The following is a 20,494-nucleotide window of genomic DNA, read 5'->3' as shown; positions in this document are numbered from 1 at the left end:
TGTTTGAGCTGGAGATGTGGTTGGAGAAGTCCCAGCCATTGCTTGTGACTCATACTAACTGGTTTAAGAGCATACTGGTGCTGGACTAAGGAAGAAGCTGGGGGTCTGCCACCCTCATCTAGAGGACTGCTGCAGTGATAGCTGGACTAGACTAAAGAGAGGAATAAAAAGAGAGAATACCCCCTTCGTCATCATGCACATTGATAGCCATGAGTGTAGGCCCATGATGCCTTAGACTTGAAACACCATTCTCCAGCAACCCCATTATTAATGGCAGTGAGTGGGGTTGGAGCAAGCTCAGATTGACAGCAGAGCTAGAAGTTTGTCTGGCCAATAATAAAGCCCTTATTGTTAAGGATAATTGTAATAGGCACAAAGAAAACCCCTGTGTCTGTTTCATTTTAGGATTCTCTCTAGCTATTAGAGTAACCAATTTAGACCTATATGGTCTTTGAAAGATTTTGATAATTCTCAAGTTGGTCCAATAAAAGACATTGCAACCTTCAAATAATATAGTTATGATAAATATAGAGGGTTTAAAATCTTGTCTTATTAGAAGAAAGTCTATTAAACTAAAGTAAAATAAACATGTAACCTTCCTCCCTCAACACCATAAAGCAACCACAAAATATAGGCAGTAGTATATGCAGCTCTATAGTCCAGCATGATACTGAATGTCAAACCTGTGCAATATAGGTGCAAATTTGAAACCCCACAAGTAGCTTGCAAGTCTATGGATAGTTTCTACTTAACAGGCCTACAAGCTAATTTTCAAAGAGAAACTACCCAAGGATCGGCAGCAGCTGTAGGTACAAAAGTACAGCCAATGCAAAGTACATGCAATAAAGTATATATTGTGCCTCCCCTGCCCTCACTCTGCTGTCTTGTCTTGCCCCTTTTACCTATGACTAACGTTTTGTGCCCTGTGAAGTAGCAGGCATATCTATAGCTACCATGAGGAGGGCAATTTTATGCTCAGGGAGTCTATGCAGGGGAGTTAGAAAATTTATTGTGGAAAGCATTAGCATTACAAGGTGCCTATAGAATTGGGCAACTCTCCATTTTAGCAGGGGTTCAACATAAAATAAGTAAAGCCATGCAAGCTCTAGTTCTATTCTCTTGCTATACAGTATCAACAATTATTTATATACAGCAACAGATAAGTTTGGAGAGATAATCGAACTTTGCATCTGCATGCCTATTTATGTCAGTATTATACTGTTCATCCTGGATGCCTTTTGTTAAGCAGCAACCAAATCATTTTACTGTTATGAATCATCTCATTACCCAAACTATCTTCTGTAAAAGTTGTGCAGATTGTTTCAACAGGGTTCTGAGCCGGAGTTCAGATGAACTGGCCTGTGCTGATAGTCATTATTAGGCTAGCTGGGAACTTCCATCGGGGAAATCCCATGACGCTGGAATTTCCTCATTTGCAACAGAAGCAGCCAATCATTGTCAGTCTCCTAGGCAATAATTCAAGCCGTAAGCAAACTGTGGCTCTCTGCAAATGCAGTTACATTTTTAGCTATGCTCAACATTTCTCTTTAGAAGAGATTGCTTACTGTTTCATAACTTTGTATTTTCTTATTTATATTGCCTATCGCTTTTAAATGAATTAAATAGGCTTGTTCCTCTTTGAATCAGCCGTCACTGACACAGCTGAAAATATCCTCCAGACTCCTTCCTACTGCTCTTTTCCGGATGAAGACGCTGGTCATGAAAGAGAACTCTTCATCTGTTTGGAGGGTCTAAATTACCTTAAAGCTTCACCAGTCTACAAATTATAACCCCGATTTTCCAGGCTCCTGCCTCTATAATGTCTAACTCATACTGGAAACGTTCAGCTTTTACATTACAAGTGAAACTGGGCAAATCTTAGTACCTGCTGTTTATGTGCAAAAAAACAGGCTGTCAAAAAGAAAGGGCAGTGTAAATGTGGACCAGAGCAAGTAAGAAAAGAATTGCGGAGCCATTTGTATGAACAATATTTTTCTAAAAAAAAAAATCAAAAACAGAACTATGATTATAAAACATATTATACATTGGTTTAAATCTGATCCCACCACCACTGGGCAGGGCTGTCCTTTAGGGTTGGGGGTAAGGGGGGGAGGAATGGGGGAAGCCATGCACTGCTGCAGTAGCCCTGCCCCTGTTTAACACCACTTCCTGTTCCTCGGGATTGCTGGTGGGGCAGGAGCTGCAGTAGTCCATGAATGGCGACATTTCCCTTGGGCCAGCAGGTACAGTGGCCTCATCCCACCATTCATCGGTCACAGACCTCCCTCCCTCACCCTCCCAGCTCTTCAATAGCTCAGGTAGGGGAAGGGCTTGCTGGATTTGAGTCACCCCAGCCCCGCACCTCTATGGTCAGTCCTACTTCTGGAACATAGGTCAATATTTAGTAAGCCGGCAAGTGAAATAAAAGATTGAATGAATATTCCAGATGAAAGTTATCCAGCTAACTGTAGCCGGATAACTTTAAACCTAACCTGGTATCTCTTGAATATCACCAGTCAGAAATAAAGAAATGTGATGGCAGAAAAAGACCATATGGTCTATCTAGTCTGCCATCCACCCAACTAGTTCAGCTTTGCAATTCCCATCACTCCTTCAGAAATTCTGTTTTTATCCTATGCTTTCTTGAATTCAGATAATGTTTTTGTCTCCATCATTTCCACTGACAGGCTGTTCCAGACATCCACTACCCTCTCTGTAAAGAAATATTTCCTAAGATTACTCCTGAGTTTACCCCCTTTCAGCCTCATCCCATGATCCCTTGTTCTAGATCCTCCTTTCCATTGAAAGAGGCTCACCTCCTATGCATAGAAACTTAGAGACTTTTAAATGTCTCTATCATATCTCCCCTATCTTGCCATTCCCAAGGGTATACATGTTTACATCTTTAAGTCTGTCCTTATATGCTTTATTTTATTTTATTTATTTATTTATTTAAAGATTTTATATACCGACATTCATCAATGATATCACATCGGTTCACAGTGTAACGCAAACAGACGCCTGGGGTGGCGCTTTACATCGAACAAATATAACATGTTAACAAGAGAGTAATTGAGGGGGGGGGAGATATAAAGGGGAGTATAGCGTTAAATTATTATAACCAAGATTTGCAAGTATATACAATATGTACAATAATGGGAGATAACATAAAATATAAAATTTGGGCGGAATATGAAGTGAGAGGGGGGGTGAAGGGAGAGGGGAGTGGGGAGGGAAAGGGGGGAGGGTAGCGCGGTGGAGAGAGATAGGGGAAGTTAGGTGTAGAATGTAAATCAGGGCTTCTCAAACCTGTCCTGTGGACCCCACAGCCAGTCAGGTTTTCAGGATATCCACAATGAATATGCATGAGATACATTTGCATACACCGAGTCCTCATGGTATGCAAATGTATCTCATGCATATTCATTGTGGATCTCCTGAAAATCCGATGTCTCTCATGCATATTCATTGTGGATATTCTGAAAACCTGACTGGCTGTGGGGTCTCAGGACAGGTTTGGGAAGCCCTGATGTAGATCATTGACCATTTTAGTAGCCACCCTCTAGACCAGGGATAGTGAACTCCAGTCCTAGAGTTCCACAAAAAGGCCAGGTTTTCAGGATATCCACAATGAATATGGATGGGATAGGTTTGCATACAATGGAGGCAGTGCATGCAAATCTTTCTCATGCATATTCATTGTAGATATCCTGAAAACCTGGACTGTTTGTGGCACTCGAGGATTGGAGTTCACCATTCCTGCTCTAGACCAATCCTATTGAGAGAAGAAGAAGATTTGGCTGGTGACTGAAAAGGATTGGTAAGTATTACTTGCTGGGTAATATTGGTACTTAAAAGTTTGGGGAGAGGTGAAATTGTGGGTTAAATTTAACTTCTAGTATGTGTGTGCCTTAATTAAAAGCTAGGAGAGATAAGTAAGTTCTCTTAGGGGCAGATTTTCAAAGGGGTACGCGCGTAAGATACGCGTGTAACCCCCGAAAAGCTGCCCCTTCCACCCTCTGCGCGCGCCGAGCCTATGTTGCATAGGTTCGGCGGCACGCATAAGCTCCAGGACGTGCGTAAGTCCTGGAGATTTCCTGGGGGGCGTGAGGGGGCATGTCGCGGCCGGTGCATCATCGGGGGGTGTTCCGGGGGCGGGGCCGCGGGCGTGGTTCCGGCCCAGGGGCGTTCCGGGGGTGTGGGCGCGGCCTCCAGACCAGTCCCCGGACTGGAACATGGCGCGCTGGCGCACGCAAGTTACGCCTGCCTCGGGCAGATTTTTGAATTAAAGGTGGGGGGGGAATTAGTTAGGGCTGGGGGCGGGTTAGTTAGGGGAAGGAAAGGCAAGGTGGGGGGCGCTGGAAAGAAAGTTCCCTCTGAGGCCACTCCGATTTCGGCCTCGGCCTCGGAGGGAACGGAGACAGGCTGTGCGGCTCGGCGCGTGCAGGCTGCCGATTTTGCGCACCCTTGCGCGCACCGACCCTGGATTTTAAAAGATACACGTGGCTACGTGTGTATCTTTTAAAATCCGGCGCCAGTTGCGTGAACAAAAGTACGCACGCATACTTTTTAAAAATCTGCCCCTTAGTGTATATATGTGTGTCTGCTTTGATTAAAAAAGAAGACTAGGGAGGTAGATAAGTTCCTTTTTAGTGTCTTTCTTTTGCTCCCTCTCACCCTTAAGGTCATTCAATGATTTATAAACTCATCCTGTATAAGAGCACATGAGTCATTTCCATATTACAAATCTACCAGGGATTTATCTAGAGCAACGGAATGACCTAGGTCTTATCAATTAGATTAGTTGTCCCTTGGCAGGTCATTGTCAAATTACCATTAAATACATCACATAAATTTAAAAGACTCTGATTTACACATCCCCACTCCCATAGCAACCTAAATTAACTAGGAACTCAACAATATAAAGATGCAGGCATTAGTCCAGCAGTGAGATGAGGCCTTCCAGTTTTTTGCATCAAGTGCTACATGTATGATTATCTACCAATTGGTGAGAGGTTGTACGTGTGCACCTGGTTACAGAGCTTCTGGCTTTCAGAGAACTAGTCCAATTTCTGGAGATTAGAGTAGCAGATCTGTTATGTTATGTTTTTTTGTTTGTTTGTTTGTTTTTCTACGTTAAAGTGATGTATAAACTATGATTATTGTTTTTAGTTCTGTATAAATGTATGTGTATATTTAAAGATTATGTATGTTTTTAATGTAATCCACCAAGATTTTTAGATTGGTGGAATATAAATCCTTTTAAATAAAAATAAGAATCTGGAGGCGCTCAGGCAGACAGAGAAGTATATAGAGGAGACCTTCAGGTACATAGCAGCAAAGTCCCAACTCCGGTCCAGCAGTCCCTGTGCTGCTTTGGAGGAATAAGGTCACCTGTTCAGACAGTATTACCCAGGAAGTGATCTTGTAGCAAGGACCTGCTCTCCAGGTGATGCATTATCCTTTCACACTGAGAATAAGTCTAAGGATGGGTTAGGTTGGCCATGATAGTTGGTGATTTGATTATTAGGAATGTAGATAGCTGGGTGGCTGATAGATGTGGAGATTGTTTGGTTCTTCCTTGCCTGTTGTGAAGGTGGCACACCTCATGCATCATCTAGCTAAGATTTCAGACAGTGCTGGGGAGGAGCTGGCTATCATGGTACATGTGGGCACCAATGACATATGAAGGAGTGGGAGGGAGGTCCTGGAAGCCAAATTTAGGCTCTTAGGTAGAACCTCAAGGATAGTATTCTCTGAAATGCTCCCTATTCCACACATAGGACCCCAGAGGCAGGCAGAGCTCTAGAGTCTCAATGCATGGATGAGGCGATGGTGCAGGGAAGAGGACTTTAGTTTTATTAGGAACTGGGCAACATTTTGCGGAAGGGGGAGCCTATTCCAGGGTGGAATCAGGTTGCTGGCACTAATCTTCAAAAAAGAGATAGAGCAGATTTTAAACTAGAACATTGGGGCCAAGCTGACAGTTGCTCAGCAGTGCAAGGCTTGAAGGGAGGTATCTTCAAAGGATACTAAACTAATAGAGATGGATAGGGCATAATGATAGAAAGGTTCCAATAAAAGCAATAGTAGCCCACGTACCTATAAGAAAGAACCACCTGAGTTTAAAGATTCCAAAATACCCCTGTCAAGTGATAGGCCGATTGTTAATAACAACAAAACACATACTTTGAAATGTCTGTATGCTAATGCAAGAAGTCCAAAATTTAAGATGGGAGAGTTAGAAAGTATAGCACTGAATGAAGAGGTAGATATAACTAACATCTCAGAGACCTAGTGGAAGGAAGATAACCAATGGGATACTGCTATACCAGGGCACAGATAAGAACATAAGAACATAAGAAATTGCCATGCTGGGTCAGACCAAGGATCAATCAAGTCCAGCATCCTGTTTCCAACAGAGGCTAAACCAGGCCACAAGAACCTGGCAATTACCCAAACACTAAGAAGATCCCGTACTACTGATGAAATTAATGGCAGTGGCTATTCCCTGAGTAAACTTGATTAATAGCAGTTAATGGACTTCTCCTACAAGAACTTATCCAAACCTTTTATGAACCCAGCTACACTAACTGCACTAACCACAACCTCTGGCAACAAATTCCAGAGCTTTATTGTGCATGAGTGAAAAAGAATTTTCTCCGATTAGTCTTAAATGTGCTACTTGCTAACTTCATGGAATGCCCCCTAGTCCTTCTATTATCCGAAAGTGTAAATAACCGATTCATGTCTACTTGTTCAAGACCTCTCATGATCTTAAAGATATCTATCATATCCCCCCTCAGCCGTCTCTTCTCCAAGCTGAACAGCCCTAACCTCTTCAGCCTTTCCTCATAGGGGAGCTTTTCCATCCCCTTTATCATTTTGGTTGCCCTTCTCTGTACCTTCTCCATCACAACTATATCTTTTTGAGATGCGGCAACCAGAATTGTACACAGTATTCAAGGTGCGGTCTCACCATGGAGTGATATAGAGGCATTATGCCATTTTCCGTTTTATTAACCATTCCCTTCCTAATAATTCCTAACATTCTGTTTGCTTTTTTGACTGCTGCAGCACACTGAGCCGACAATTTTAAAGTATTATCCACTATGATGCCTAAATCTTTTTCCTGGGTGGTAGCTCCTAATATGGAACCTAACATCATGTAACTACAGCAAGGGTTATTTTTCCCTATATGCAACACCTTGCACTTGTCCACATTAAATTTAATCTCCTATTTGGATGCCCAATCTTCCAGTCTTGCAAGGTCCTCCTGTAATACAATCCGCTTGTGATTTAACTACTCTGAATAATTTTGTATCATCTGCAAATTTGATAACCTCACTCGTCGTATTCCTTTCCAGATCATTTATATATATATATATATTGAAAAGCACCGGTCCAAGTACAGATTCCTGAGGCACTCCACTGTTTACCCTTTTCCACTGAGAAAATTGACCATTTAATCCTACTCTCTGTTTCCTGTCTTAACCAGTTTGTAATCCATGAAAGGTTCACCTTTATCCACATGTTTATTAACCCCTTCAAAAAAATGAAGCAGATTTGTTAGGCAAGACTTCCCTTGGGTAAATCCATGTTGACTGTGTTCCATTAAACCATGTCTTTCTATATGCTCTACGATTTTGATCTTGAGAATAGTTTCCACTATTTTTCCCAGCACTGAAGTCAGGCTCACTGGTCTATAGTTACCCGGATCGCCCCTGGAGTCTTTTTTAAATATTGGGGTTACATTGGCCACCCTCCAGGTACAATGGATGATTTTAATGATAGGTTACAAATTTTAACTAATAGATCAGAAATTTCATTTTTTTAGTTCCTTCAGTACCCTAGGATGCATACCATCCGGTTCAGGTGATTTGCTATACTTTAGTTTGTCAATCTGACCTACTACATCTTCCAGGTTCACTCTGCAACTTCCCAGACATCTGCAGCTAAGAGCTGGACTGAGTGTGAGATCCTGTGACCCTTTCCCTTCCTGCAAGTACCCTCTCCCCAGGCTGTACTTCTATCCGTGCTTTTTACAATGATGGTGTGGATCAACCTGATGGGGGGAGGGGTACCTTATGTCAGCAATGGCATAGAGTCCAATAGGATAAAGATCCTGCAGGAGACGAAATGCACAGTAGAATCGTTAGGGGTGGAAATTTCATGTGTGATGGAGAAAGGTATAGCGGTGAGGGGTATTCTACCTTCCACTTGGCGAAAATGAACTGTTGCGACCGTCGCTGCCCGACGTCTCCACTACGCCCACCTTACCTCTTTGGCGACTCCCTCTTTGCCAATTGGAAGTTTGGCTGCCACGGCGTCCCCGGACCGGCTAGACGCCACACTCCGCCATGTTTCCCAGCAGCCTAAGGGCGTGCGCGCGGTGCGGCCCCGACTCAAGTACCAGCAGTAACGCGAACCTCAGGGGCGTCCCCCTGAGGTGACATCATCTCCACCGGATATTTAAGGTCTCTGAAATCACTAACTAATCGAGTTAGCAAGGAATGGAAAGGATTACTTGGGAATGGTTTTCTTACGCTCCTATGTCTCCTCGGACTTACCAGGGGTACCCGCTCCTTGGGGGCCTTGTTTCTCTTTGCCTTTCAGGTCACAGTCTGGAACCGGTTCTCGCTCCTCGAGGGCCCACGTACCCGGACTTGCTACTGAATACCATTTCTGCCAGGAAGTCATCCCTGCCTACACCAGTGAGTTACCATCTCTCTCTCAGAGCATTCCCTGGAACCAGGTACTTGCTCTTTGAGGGCCTATTTCTTTCTGGCTCTTGGGCTGCTTCTAAGAGACTATTGTGTGAGAGTTACCATCAAGGTTCTGTTCCTGAACTCTGCATACCCTGCCTACTCACTATATTCAGTTTCTCTACAGCTCAGTTATCCAGGATCGCTGTTCCAGTATCTGAGGGACTACAGCCCAGCCGGGCATTCCAGCTCACTACTGCCACCTCTGGTGGTTCCATATACTGTCTAATAAAAGAACTAGTGTGTGTCTGTCTCCATACTCTGAGCCTGACTGGTGGTCCCTCTCGGGATCTTCCCCCCAGGGGCATGGTCATCTGCCACCGGCCCAAGGATCCACCTACAGCTACCTCAAACACCAACATGAACAGATAGATAATGAAATGTTAACAGAAATTAGGGAAGCTAAAAAATTTGGCAGCACAGTAATAATGGGAGATTTCAATTACCCCAGTATTGATAGGGTAAATTTAACAACAAGACATGCTAAGGAGGTAAAGTTTCTTGATGAAATAAATGACTGCTACATGGAGCAGCTGGTCTGGGAAACGATGAGAGGGGAAGCCATTTTAAACCTAAGTCTAAGGATTTTGTGTGAGCGTAATGGTGTTGGGGCTGGTCAGCAACAGCAATCGTAGTGCGATTAAATTTGACCTGATGACTGGGAGAACATTAAGTAAAGCTACAGCTCTAGAATTAAACTTTCAAAAGGAAGACTTTGTTAAAATGAGAAAAATAGTTTAAAAATAAACCCTGAAAGGTGCAGCTACAAAGGACAAGAGTTTACATCAGGTATGGGCATTTTAAAAAAATACTATCTTAGAAGCCCAGACCAGATGTATTCCATGCATTAAAAAAGTGGAAGACCAGGCCACCGGTATCGTTATAAGGTGAGGTGAAAGACGCTATTTTAGCCCAAAGAACTTCTTTCAAAATTTGGTAAAAGGATCTATCTGAGAAAAATAGGAAAAAGCATAAGCATTGGCAAGTTAAAGGTTCAACATTGATAAGGCAGGCTAAAAGAGAATTTGAAAAGAAGTTGGCCGTAAAGGCTAAAACTCATAATAAGCACTTTTTAAAATATATCCAAAGCAGGAAGCCTGTGAGGGAGTCATTTGGACCATTAGATGTTCAAGGGGTTAAAGGGGCACTTAGGGAAGATAAGGCCCTCATGGAAAGACTGAATTAATTCTTTGATTTGGTGTTTACTGAAGAGGATACTGGTGAGATACTTTTGCCGGAAACTGTTTTCAATGTTGATGATTCAGAAGAACTGATACAAATCACTGTGTAGTGTGCAGCTGTAAGAAGTAATAAGGCAGCTTGACAATATAAAGAATAGCAAATCCCTCAGACTAGATTGTATACACCCCAGAGTTCTGAAAGAACTAAAAAATGAAATTGCAGATCTGTTACTGCTAATTTTTAACATATCATTGGAATCATCTATCATGCTTGAAGACTGGATAGTGTCCAATGTAACCCCAGTCTTTAAAAAGTGATCCAGTAAACTATAGATCAGTGAGTCTGACTTCAGTGCTGGGAAAAATTGTTGAAACTATTCTAAAGTGTTATGTTTGGTGGCTTGCAGGATGGAAGCGTGAGCCGCTGCATTCATCCCGATGCCGCCGGTACCACTTCGCAGTCTGCTCACTACCTAATGCTGTCTGCCACCAAAAGCAGCATGGGGCATCACCATGTTGCATGCCTCATGTCCACCCCCATGTGCGTGTGCCCCCAACTGCCTGCTACGTAAAGGGTCCAGGTCAGGAAAGTAGCCCCGGCGCCCTTGGATGACATCAGCGGCTCTCTACTATTTAAGGTTCCTTCTGTGGAGTAGCAGACGCCTCAGCAACGAGTTCCTGTTATGCCTAGTGCCTTCAGTGCGTATTGTCTGTGGTCCTGCCTAGTTCCTGAGTCCCTGCCATGTTCCAGCCTTGCCTTGCCTTGCCATGCCTTGCACCTGTCCTGCTCCCCTCATCTTGACCACCTGGTACTGACCTCTACCTTGGACCTTGACCAATTCTTGCTTACCACCTAAACCTGATCTTAACCTTGGACCTGACCTCACCTTTTCAGCTGCCTGCTCTGCTTCCAGTATCTCCTGTCTGCTCCCTGTCCTGACCTCTGCTAGCCTGACCCCGGGCAGTCTGGCAGGCAGATTCTTAGCTGCCAGACTGCCCCTGGGATCCACCCAAGCCCTGCTGGCTGCAAGAACTAAAGGGCTCAACCTGCTGGGGAGGCAGCTGCTATAGGTGAAGTTCCAGTCTGTCCCATTGCCGGGCACGTCTGCCAGTTGTCAGCATTGGACTAGTGCCATGCCGCAGCACTAAGGGCTCACAGATACCATGCTTATTACATAAAAAACAAAATCACAGAACATATAAAAAGACAAGGTTTAATGGGACACAGCCAGCATGGATTTACACAAGGGATATCTTGTCTAACCAACCTGCTATATTTTTTGGAAGAGGTCAAAAAATGTGGATAATGGTGAGCCGTTGGACGTAGTATATTTGGATTTTCAGAAGACATTTGAGAAAGTGCCCCATGAGAGACTCCTGGGAAAATTAAAAAGTCATGGGATAGGAGGCAATGTCCTATTGTGGACTGCAAATTGGTTAAAAGACAGGAAGCAGAAAGTGGTACTAAAAGGTCAGTTTTCTTAGTGGGGAAAGCTAAACAGTGAAGTGCCTCAGGGATCTGTACTGGGACCAGTGCTATTTAGCATATTCATAAATGATCTGGAAAGCAGAACAACAAGTGAAGTGATCAAATTTGCAGTCGATGTAAAATTATTCTTAGTTGTAGATTGTGAAAAATTGCAGGAGAATCTTGAAAGACTGGAAGACTGGACATTTAAATTGCAGGTGAAATTTAATTTAATGTGGACACATATAAAGTAATGCACATGGGGAAAAGCAACCCACACTGTAGTAACATGATTCTGGGTGACATATTAGGAGTTACCAATCAGGAAACCTCCCTGGGCATCATATTGGACAATACTTTTGCATTCTCGGTTCGGTATGCAGCAGCAGTCAAAAAAGCAAACAAAATGTTAGAAATTATTAGGAAAGGAATGGAGAATAAAACAGCAAATGGCACAGTGCCTCTGTATCGCTCCATTGTAAGGCCGCAGCTAGAGTACTGTGTATAATTCTGGTTGACGAATCTCAAAAAAATATAGTTACGATGAAAAAGGTACAGAGAAGGGTAACCAAAATGATAAAGGGGATGGAATGACTCCCCTATGAGAAAAGGCTAAAGAGGTTGGGGCTGTTTAGCATGGAGAAGAGACTAGGGATGTGAATCGTGTGATCGATTGTCTTAACGATCGATTTTGGCTGAGGGGGGGGGGGGGGGGAAATCTGATCGTCATGGTTTTTTTTGGTTAAAAAATCATTTTATCGGGGAGAGGGGGAGGGCGGGAAAACTGGCACACCAAAACAACACTAAAACCCACCCTGACCCTTTACAACAAATCCCCCACCCTCCCGAACCCCCCCAAAATGTTTTAAATTACCTGGGGTCCAGTGGGGGGTCCCGGCGCGATCTCCCGCTCTCGGGCCACGGCTGCGTTAATAGAAATGGCGCCGGTGGCCCTTTGCCCTTACCATGTGACAGGGAAAAGGTAGCACCGGCGCCATTTTGGTTCCTGGCACCCGACGTCACGAGTGCAGGAGATCGCTCCCGGACCCCTGCTGGACCCCCAGGGACTTTTGGCCAGCTTGGGGGGGGGCCTCCTGACCCCCACAAGACTTGCCAAAAGTCCAGCGGGGTTCCGGGAGTGACCTCCTGCACGCGGACCATATTGCCAATATTCAAAATGGTGCCAGCGCTACCTTTGCCCTCACTATGTCATACGGGCATTTGGGCAATGTTTTCTGAACCTAGCTTGATGTTACCCAGGTAGAGAGTCCATCAACCTAGGTTGAGAGAACCTTGCCCAAATCTCATCTTGGAGTGAGTTTCCTCACTCCGAAGGCCAGCAAATCTTCACAAGAGACCACTGTTCTGTTCGTAGGTGTCACGTAGAATGTCAAAGTGGCCCCTAACCCCTTACACTTTTACCTAAACCCCACCTCGAGTTACTAGGTGGGCCTACCATAGGGATACAAATACCTACCTATGGGCCATGACATTATGGCCAGGTGCGCTCTCTCTCTCTCTCTCTCTCTCTCTCTCTCTCACACACACCATTAACAATGGTCCCCTGGTGGTTGAATGAAGGAAATACAACAGGTCTGGCACTTATCACAGAATCTGAAAATGATATCACAATTTGCACTAACTTAGCTCTTCACACAGGTAATTAGCACAAATTGCAATAAATGCTATATTAGCATAAAACACACCCCTTTTGCTGTCGCATGCGGTACTTACCGCATTTTGATAAATCCACCCCTAAATCATTTAGTGCTTTTTTGTTTAAAAAAAAAAGTTAAATCACCTATATTTGGCTTTGCTTGTCCGTCAGTGTATACATTATCTCCTGAACTATTCAACCTGCAACAAACACATTTTCAAGATAGGTAGAGATATGTAAAAGCTAGAAACTAAAATAAGGTTTTCCCATTAAACGTATAGCCCCAAACTGAAAACAACAACAAAAAAAAAGAAAACAAAAGAAAAATTTTAAAAATTCAACCTTTTTGGAGTTTGTAAACTCACCAAACATCAGTAGATTTCCCCCCCTCATAAATTAGTTCATAGAATTGGAATCCCTTCACATTGAGATCAAGAACGCCTTATTCATGAAAACTCTTACATAATCTATGTTATTCCTCATGCATACACACGAATCCTTTCTCATCCTCAGCCACTTTTGCTTTCATGATTGGTTGGCTGATAAATATTTATGGATGGATATGTATAGAAGAAACAAGGAAATGAAACAAAGGAATGAAATACAATTCTCTGTTGTGCAATAGCACAGCATTAGTAACCTTCATTTTTGTCTATTTCATTTTTAATTTTAAACTTACTTGACCCTTAGGTTTTCAAATTTATCCCCTAAATTCTGCTCCCATTAGGACAGTGTTTCTTGAACATCTGGATGCCAGAGACCCTGGCTGCCCTTCTAAGCTGATGTAGCCCAGCTACCTCATTTAGATGGGGGAGACACCGGAAAAGAGGGGGAAGAGTTGCTCTCTCCTGTGGTTATAAAGTGCATAGGGGATCTCTCTGTGGCCCCCCCCCCCCCCCTTGGTGTGGACTATGAATTACCCCTCTGCTTGGGGTGGGGAGTACCACATGAGAAATTATATTTGCTAATATGATTTATCTTCGAGTTTATAGCCTGAGACAGGGCTTACCCTGATACCACAATTCTGAGCCCTTCCTAAACAACCTTTCATTTGTGGCACCACAGACCAAATAAAATCATCACAGCAGAATAAAGCAGTAATTCACTTTTTTTTTTTACTAGTATTATGTAAGTAGATGGTAAATCCAACCAGAATATTAAATGGGAAAAGTACAGTGGAGAGGTATAACAAAAACCTGTAGTTTTCTTATTTTAAATCAAGCAATGTAAAAATATATCACTGGGCATCGCCTGTTAGCCAGGGCAACCAACATACTCATATGGTTAGTAAAAGGAGTGCTAGGAAAGGTTGGGGGGGGGGGGGGGGAGCAGTGAAGTACACAGCTTTCAAAAACTGTCTTTACCCCTGAGTACCCAAGATCCACCCCAATGTCACCAGTTTGTTAAGAGTGCACCTTGTCCCAAACACAAAAATATGTGAACAAATTCAATGAAGAAAATGAAGACGTCCCTTGTGATGCTGGAGCTGGCTGGATGATAAATCAATTATATGAGCACTGACTGCATTGTGTGAAAGGTCTCTCTCTCTCCTAGCAATCTTCCCCAAATAGTTTATTTATCATTAAACAGACAGTGGGTCTGGTTTCAGTCACTTACAAAAAGATCATGGTCTACCAGTTTTTCATTCCCAGTACCTGCCAGCAAGAGTTTATGCTTGACGTCAGCAGAAAAGCTGAAGCAGTTGAGATATTGTATTTGGGACAACAGACAAGGAAATAAATCTTCTCCCTCCTCTGCTAAGATACTTTCTGAGCAAAGCTTAGATTACTTAACTCAGTCTTTTAGGAGGGTGCTCCAGCAATGTGCTCCTGGGCCTGGATATCTCTGGAAAGGAAGTCTCTTCCTCCTGGATCCTGTGTCTCTTGTTGGTATTTTACATGTAGCTCTCCTATGAAGCAAGAACATCTGTCTGTCTCTCTATTTCCTCAGAGGGCAGACTTCTGTTTCTCCAACTTGATAATTAGCTCGTAAGGAGAAGAACTGATTGCAGGGCTGCCAGATGTACTCTTCTCTTCCTGGCTCCTTGCTCCAACTCCTGGCCATCTCTGTCCCACACACACAGAAGAGCCAGCCAAATTGTGCCTTTTCTACCTTAAATGATCACCCAGCATTCCTTTGGCTTCCTCCTCTTCTGGCTATGTAGTGCTGTTCTCTGGGCAGGCTAAACAGTACAGCGCTTTTTCCACCTTGTTAACACTGAGTTCTGGATGCTGGTTCTTGCAGAACATTTGTCATTCTCAGGAGAGCACATAGGATTTTTGATTTTTTATTGTCCTTCACCTTGGCTGAGGCGGCTTGCAATCTCTGCAGGGTTGAAAACTCCTTTTTGGCAGGTCTAAAACACATCACTCAGATCCAGACACAGCTCAGTCCACATTCTAAGGCTTCAACAGATGATAAGCTTGTGGGAACAGCAACCTGGTTTATAGTAGCTTGCTACATCACCATGGCTAAAGTGCAGGGGAAGGTGAAGTACATGCCCCCAACACTTCAGAAGCCTCCCCCAGTTTCAACCCTGTCACCTTGTAATGTTTTAACTACAAAAATGTGAAGCAAGGAGCTGTGCTTCTTGCACCCACAACAGTGGAAAGGATAAAATCAGGTTGTCTCATTCTGGAGGACAGTGTAGCCAGGTGCTAAAAATAATTACATTGGTGGCAGTGGGAGTAGTTGCTACCTCTTTAAGGGGCCTGGTGCTTGCAGCAACCCTCATGATTGCATAGACAGTAATCCATTGGATTTTTTTGTTTATTTTCAGAGCTAGAGTGGGGACAATCTGGGACTTAGCTGAGCCTGTTCATGTTTATGTTCATGATCAGTTGTTCAGTGCCAGCAGTCTGTCCCACATCCTGAAGCAGCTGCAATGTGCAGCGCTATGGGACCTGGAGTGATGCCACTACCAGGACATTTTGGCCCAGTGGTTTGGCGCAGTAGAGAATATCCCACTCATGGCTGCTGGTGACTGGGTAGGAGCCACAGAGGCTGCAGCATGGGTCTGCTTCCTCCTGCACTGATTGCCAATCTGCAGATCAGCAAAATTGCTGATAAGATCACTGCTGGTCCATTGTGCCAGTGGATGAGAATCACTGCTCGAGGATACAATCTCACCTGAGACATTTTTTGAAATGAGCCCATAATCCAGCTCCTGCTGATTAGGCCAGCAGGAGCTAGGAGCACTGTGCTGTTGCTAGATAAGTCACTCCCCTTTTGGAAAACAATTTTAATGGCCTTCTGGGCTCATTGAGGGTGGTGGGATGGCCAGCCCCCCTGGTAAGTAATAAAAGCAGCTCTCCCCTGAAAGCCCTGGGGGTTGAGCAGTTTGGTTTGGGAGTTAGGAGGAAGTTGGAGTTTCTTCTTTGTTGGATTTCTGGGGCCTACTCTTGGACTCAAGTACTACCTGCCTTGCAGTTCACACTTTGGCTATTTGGTGGGCTTCTGGATTGTTTTCAGGATTTTTTAAAGTTTTTCATTGCAGAAGCCACTGAGACCCCTGGGTGTTTGTTTGGAGGGAGGTCAAGGGGAACCTCTCCTTGGGAGGCCCAGGATAGGGAAGACCTGCCTCTCTGCAACCTCCTGGAGGACAGAGGTATGGTGGTGACCTGCCGTATGGACCTTCTGGTGTTTGAATCATTTTTTGGGCAAAGGACATTTTTGTTAGAAAAACTGGGAGGAAGAGTTGTGCTGCCCCTCTTACTGCTCTTCCATAAAAACATCAAGAGCCGCATGTTCCAAGTGGATCCCTTCCATTGTGGTATTTGAGAAAGTAAAATACATCGTGAGGGGCATTGGAACACCATGAGTAAGACCAATATTGAATTACAACTGAGGACCCCCACTTGGAATCTTCATGCCTGGGATTCTGTGCAGAGACTGTATAATTCATTATTTTAGCCAGAATGGCAACCTTGTTACCTCCATCTTCTGCACACCCACTGATTGGAACACCTTATTATATTTCACCAGTGACCATCAGCGTTCCTGTGGGTCAATTCTTCATTTATGCCACTTGTGTTCCTCCACTGTGGATTTAATCTCAAACACACAGATTATGTTTTCGAGATTTCTTTCCCGTAGGTATCCAAAATGCTTATTGAAGAAAGCTTACAAGAGGGCCCTTCATGCATATTGGGATTGGCTTCTCCTTCCTTCCATCCATGATACAGACTCCCGTATAACATGTGTAATACCTTACGTGAGCCACATTAGGGAGGTCTGCTCCATCATTAATAATTACTGGTTGGTTTTATCTCCTTTAAACGTGGGTGAAGCCTTCATGACTTCTTGGTCTCTTCTTTTCTCACATCCCCGGAAGATTCAGTAGAGCTCCCTAAAGCATCATTCCCCTTGTTGCATATCCCCTTTCATACACTCTCTCTACCTTTATCCACCCCTACAGCACACAACCTCTTGTGATACTGCTGGAGTTATCTACATCATTGTCTGCCTCTGTAATTTATTATATGTAGGCAAAACTTCCCGTAAGTTTAAAATCCGGATTTTAGAACATCGCTCTTGTTTTAAAAACAACAGACTGGAGGCTCTGTTGACAGAACATTGGCACATAAAAAAACACACGCTAATTTACGTTTCTTTGCCCTAGAGGTACTTTCTTCAACCTCTCATGGGAGCCTTCTTCTGCCTTTTTGTCTAAATGTGAGCAACTCTGGATTTTTTAGCTCCACTCCCTATCTCCTACCTGCCGCACCAGAGAAATAGAGTGGGATGCATTTTTATGATTATGTATATGCTTCTCTCATCGCCTGTATCCTTTTGATCATTTTTAGCAACCATGTTCCCCCAATTTCATTTAGCTCTTCATCATGAAATTCTTTGCACTACATCCCATGGAATAAAAAATATTTATTTTCCTAATTTTTCCCTGGTTATCATCTCTGGTCCACATTTGGTTCCAAATTTTCTCTGACATTTTTTAACGCCTTTCTTTTTTTATGCCAATAATCTATTCCTAGCAATCAATTTCTCCCAGTAACAACTTTATATATTTTTCCCCTAGTAATAACTCTCTGCTTCATGCTCCACTCTATTTCTTTCCTCTGACATCACATTCTCTGACATCATGATAATTGACAGCCTCCATTTTTGGTGGGCGTCCATGCTCGTATTTATATCCCCTTCTCTCTCTCTCAGCAGCTTCTTCCTCCCCATTGCACTTTATACACTCGATGCGATGACGTCAAAACTTCTGGTAAACAAATATCTCCACTTCTTTCTACTGAGTCATTTTCGATGATGGTCCCAATTTTATATTTGTACAATTACTCCTGTTTCCCCCCCCCCCCTTTTTACCTTTTCTTTTGTAGGCACACAGGATTGCTAAGCTGTTTTGGACTCTACGCCACCATGTAAATCACTGTTCCTTTAAGGCAGGCCTGCCGCAGGACAGTATTGCCCATCTTTAAGTTTTACAGACATTTCGGTGCTGGTTTGCTCATCCTCTATTTTCTTTTCAAATGCATTTTCCTGTTCCATTTTTGGTATATACTTCCTTTCTTCTTGTTTTCTATTTTGTAGGTGCCATTGAACGTTTTCACTGTTCCCGACCAGCAGGTTTGCTGTGGCTCTACAGTTACCCTTTTTGGATTCTCTTTACTTGTTTAAAATGCTGCGGGGACCACATTGTTGTATTATTTCAATTATTTTTACATTCTTTCAACACCTCTATCAGGTAATTCAGTTTTTCTTTACCCAATTCATTGTTTAATATTTTTAGTATTGTGATGTCCTTCATCCTTAGGCTTTTCATGTTTTTTGTCTCTCTGTTCTCTTCTTCAGGATAATCGAGTGAACCCTGTTTTACATTTTACCCCATCATGGGTTTGACTACAGTTTCTCTCCCTCTTTGCCATTATCTTAATTCAGGTTTGTTTTTCACTCAGATGTTACTTCGTCTGCCTCTTAGTTTCTGTATAATATCTTTTCTTCTTAGGACACTTTGTTGTATGTTGTATCTCATGCAAAAATGTTTTGCCTAATTTCTAGCAGTTTACCTTTGTTTAATATCTTTCCATTTTATTCCCATATTTTTCCGCCATATTCCCTTTCATTTCTAATTTATAGACCATACACAAATGGATTTGGCTTTCTTTGACATTGAGTATAGTATACCCTTTGATATACATATAAAAAAATTGTTTTTCTACTTTTTAAATATTTAAATGCTTTCTTGAGGTGTACATATATCACTTTTATACCTTCTGCTGGATGCCTTTATGTGGTTTGTTAATTTTTCTGTTATTTAAGTAATTTCCTGTTTTACATTTTTTCTCTTTAAATTTCTCTGGTTATAAATTTCTTTGCTTTAAAAATTGTTTTCTGTTTAAAAATAAAAAATGTTCTCTGTAAAAATGTTTCTGTTTAAAAAATGTTTCTGTTTAAATAATTTTTCTGTTCAAATTTTTCTGTTTATTTATGTTATATTTTCACAGATTGTTTACTTCACTTTAAAGTCAGCCTTTGTCCCTCCCGAAGCAGCTCTGCGAAACACAATCCCATGTCGGTGGACTGAAATCTTTAATATCCATCTAGGCAACTGGTGTATATCCATTTATATTCACAGTGTATATCCATTTATATTCATAATATTCATTGTGAAGTAAAAACATTTTGATTGAAACATTACATTTTGTATTACATTTATTTTGATAGTTATTATACTATATTTACTTTTTACTAACAATCCACTTCAAGTGTTATTGCAGCACACAATTTGTGTTTTGATTTTCTCATTGGTGTATTTTCTGCACATTGGTCCAACATATTTTTTGTGGTATTGTCCTAATGTTAGCCAGATAAACTTATCCGACTAACTTTACGATAGCTGGGTATATTCAGTGGTACTGCTGTACTGCTGAATATTATGATGAAGATAGCCAGATAAGTGTATCTGGCTATTTTGCTGAGCTGTAGAGTGGCTCAATATGACCCAAATATCTTTTAGTTCTTTTTAGAACTATGAGGTGAATGCCATCCAGTTCCAGTGATGCGCTACTCTTTAGTTTTAATTGCTTAAAATCTTTGTTATTAAAGAATGTTTCAGGTGTAGGTATGTTCCCAATATCTATCTTTGTAAAGAGTGAAGCAAAGAATTAATTCAGATTTTTGTTTTTTTTTTGTCTTGGGTCTGCTTTCCATTTTTTGAATGATGCCTTTTTAGCTTTAACTCTCTTTTACCTCCATTAAACTACACTGGCAGTTATTTAGTCTTCCTTCAACCGCATGGAATACATTTTATCTGACCTTCCAAAATGGTATTTTTAAATAATGTCCATGCTTCATGCAAACTTTTAACCCTTTCTAATTTTCTCATTCTATCATTATTTCCCTTTTTAATGTTATATACTACTGTAATAATTTTACTTAATATCCTCCCTTCAGTGATCAT

At 42.4% G+C, this 20,494-nt stretch overlaps 1 long non-coding RNA gene across 2 annotated transcripts in view; it reads left to right on the top strand.

The window, feature by feature from the left end:
• Positions 1 to 19,731, top strand: part of LOC115093207 — a 39,452-nt gene extending 19,721 nt beyond the window's left edge. Inside the window, exons 1-4 of one of the 2 annotated variants that reach the window (XR_003857225.1) lie at positions 2,194 to 2,243; positions 18,625 to 18,778; positions 18,886 to 18,972; positions 19,539 to 19,731. This is a non-coding gene — a long non-coding RNA (uncharacterized LOC115093207). Of the gene's footprint in view, positions 1 to 2,193; positions 2,244 to 18,624; positions 18,779 to 18,885; positions 18,973 to 19,538 lie in introns of those variants that run through there. The other variant, XR_003857224.1, reaches the window with a different exon arrangement.
• Positions 19,732 to 20,494: the final 763 nt, after the last annotated feature.

Source organism: Rhinatrema bivittatum, chromosome 6 (genome assembly GCF_901001135.1).
Source record: "Rhinatrema bivittatum chromosome 6, aRhiBiv1.1, whole genome shotgun sequence".
NCBI lineage: Eukaryota > Metazoa > Chordata > Amphibia > Gymnophiona > Rhinatrematidae > Rhinatrema > Rhinatrema bivittatum.
This window is presented reverse-complemented; position numbering and strand designations above follow the sequence as displayed.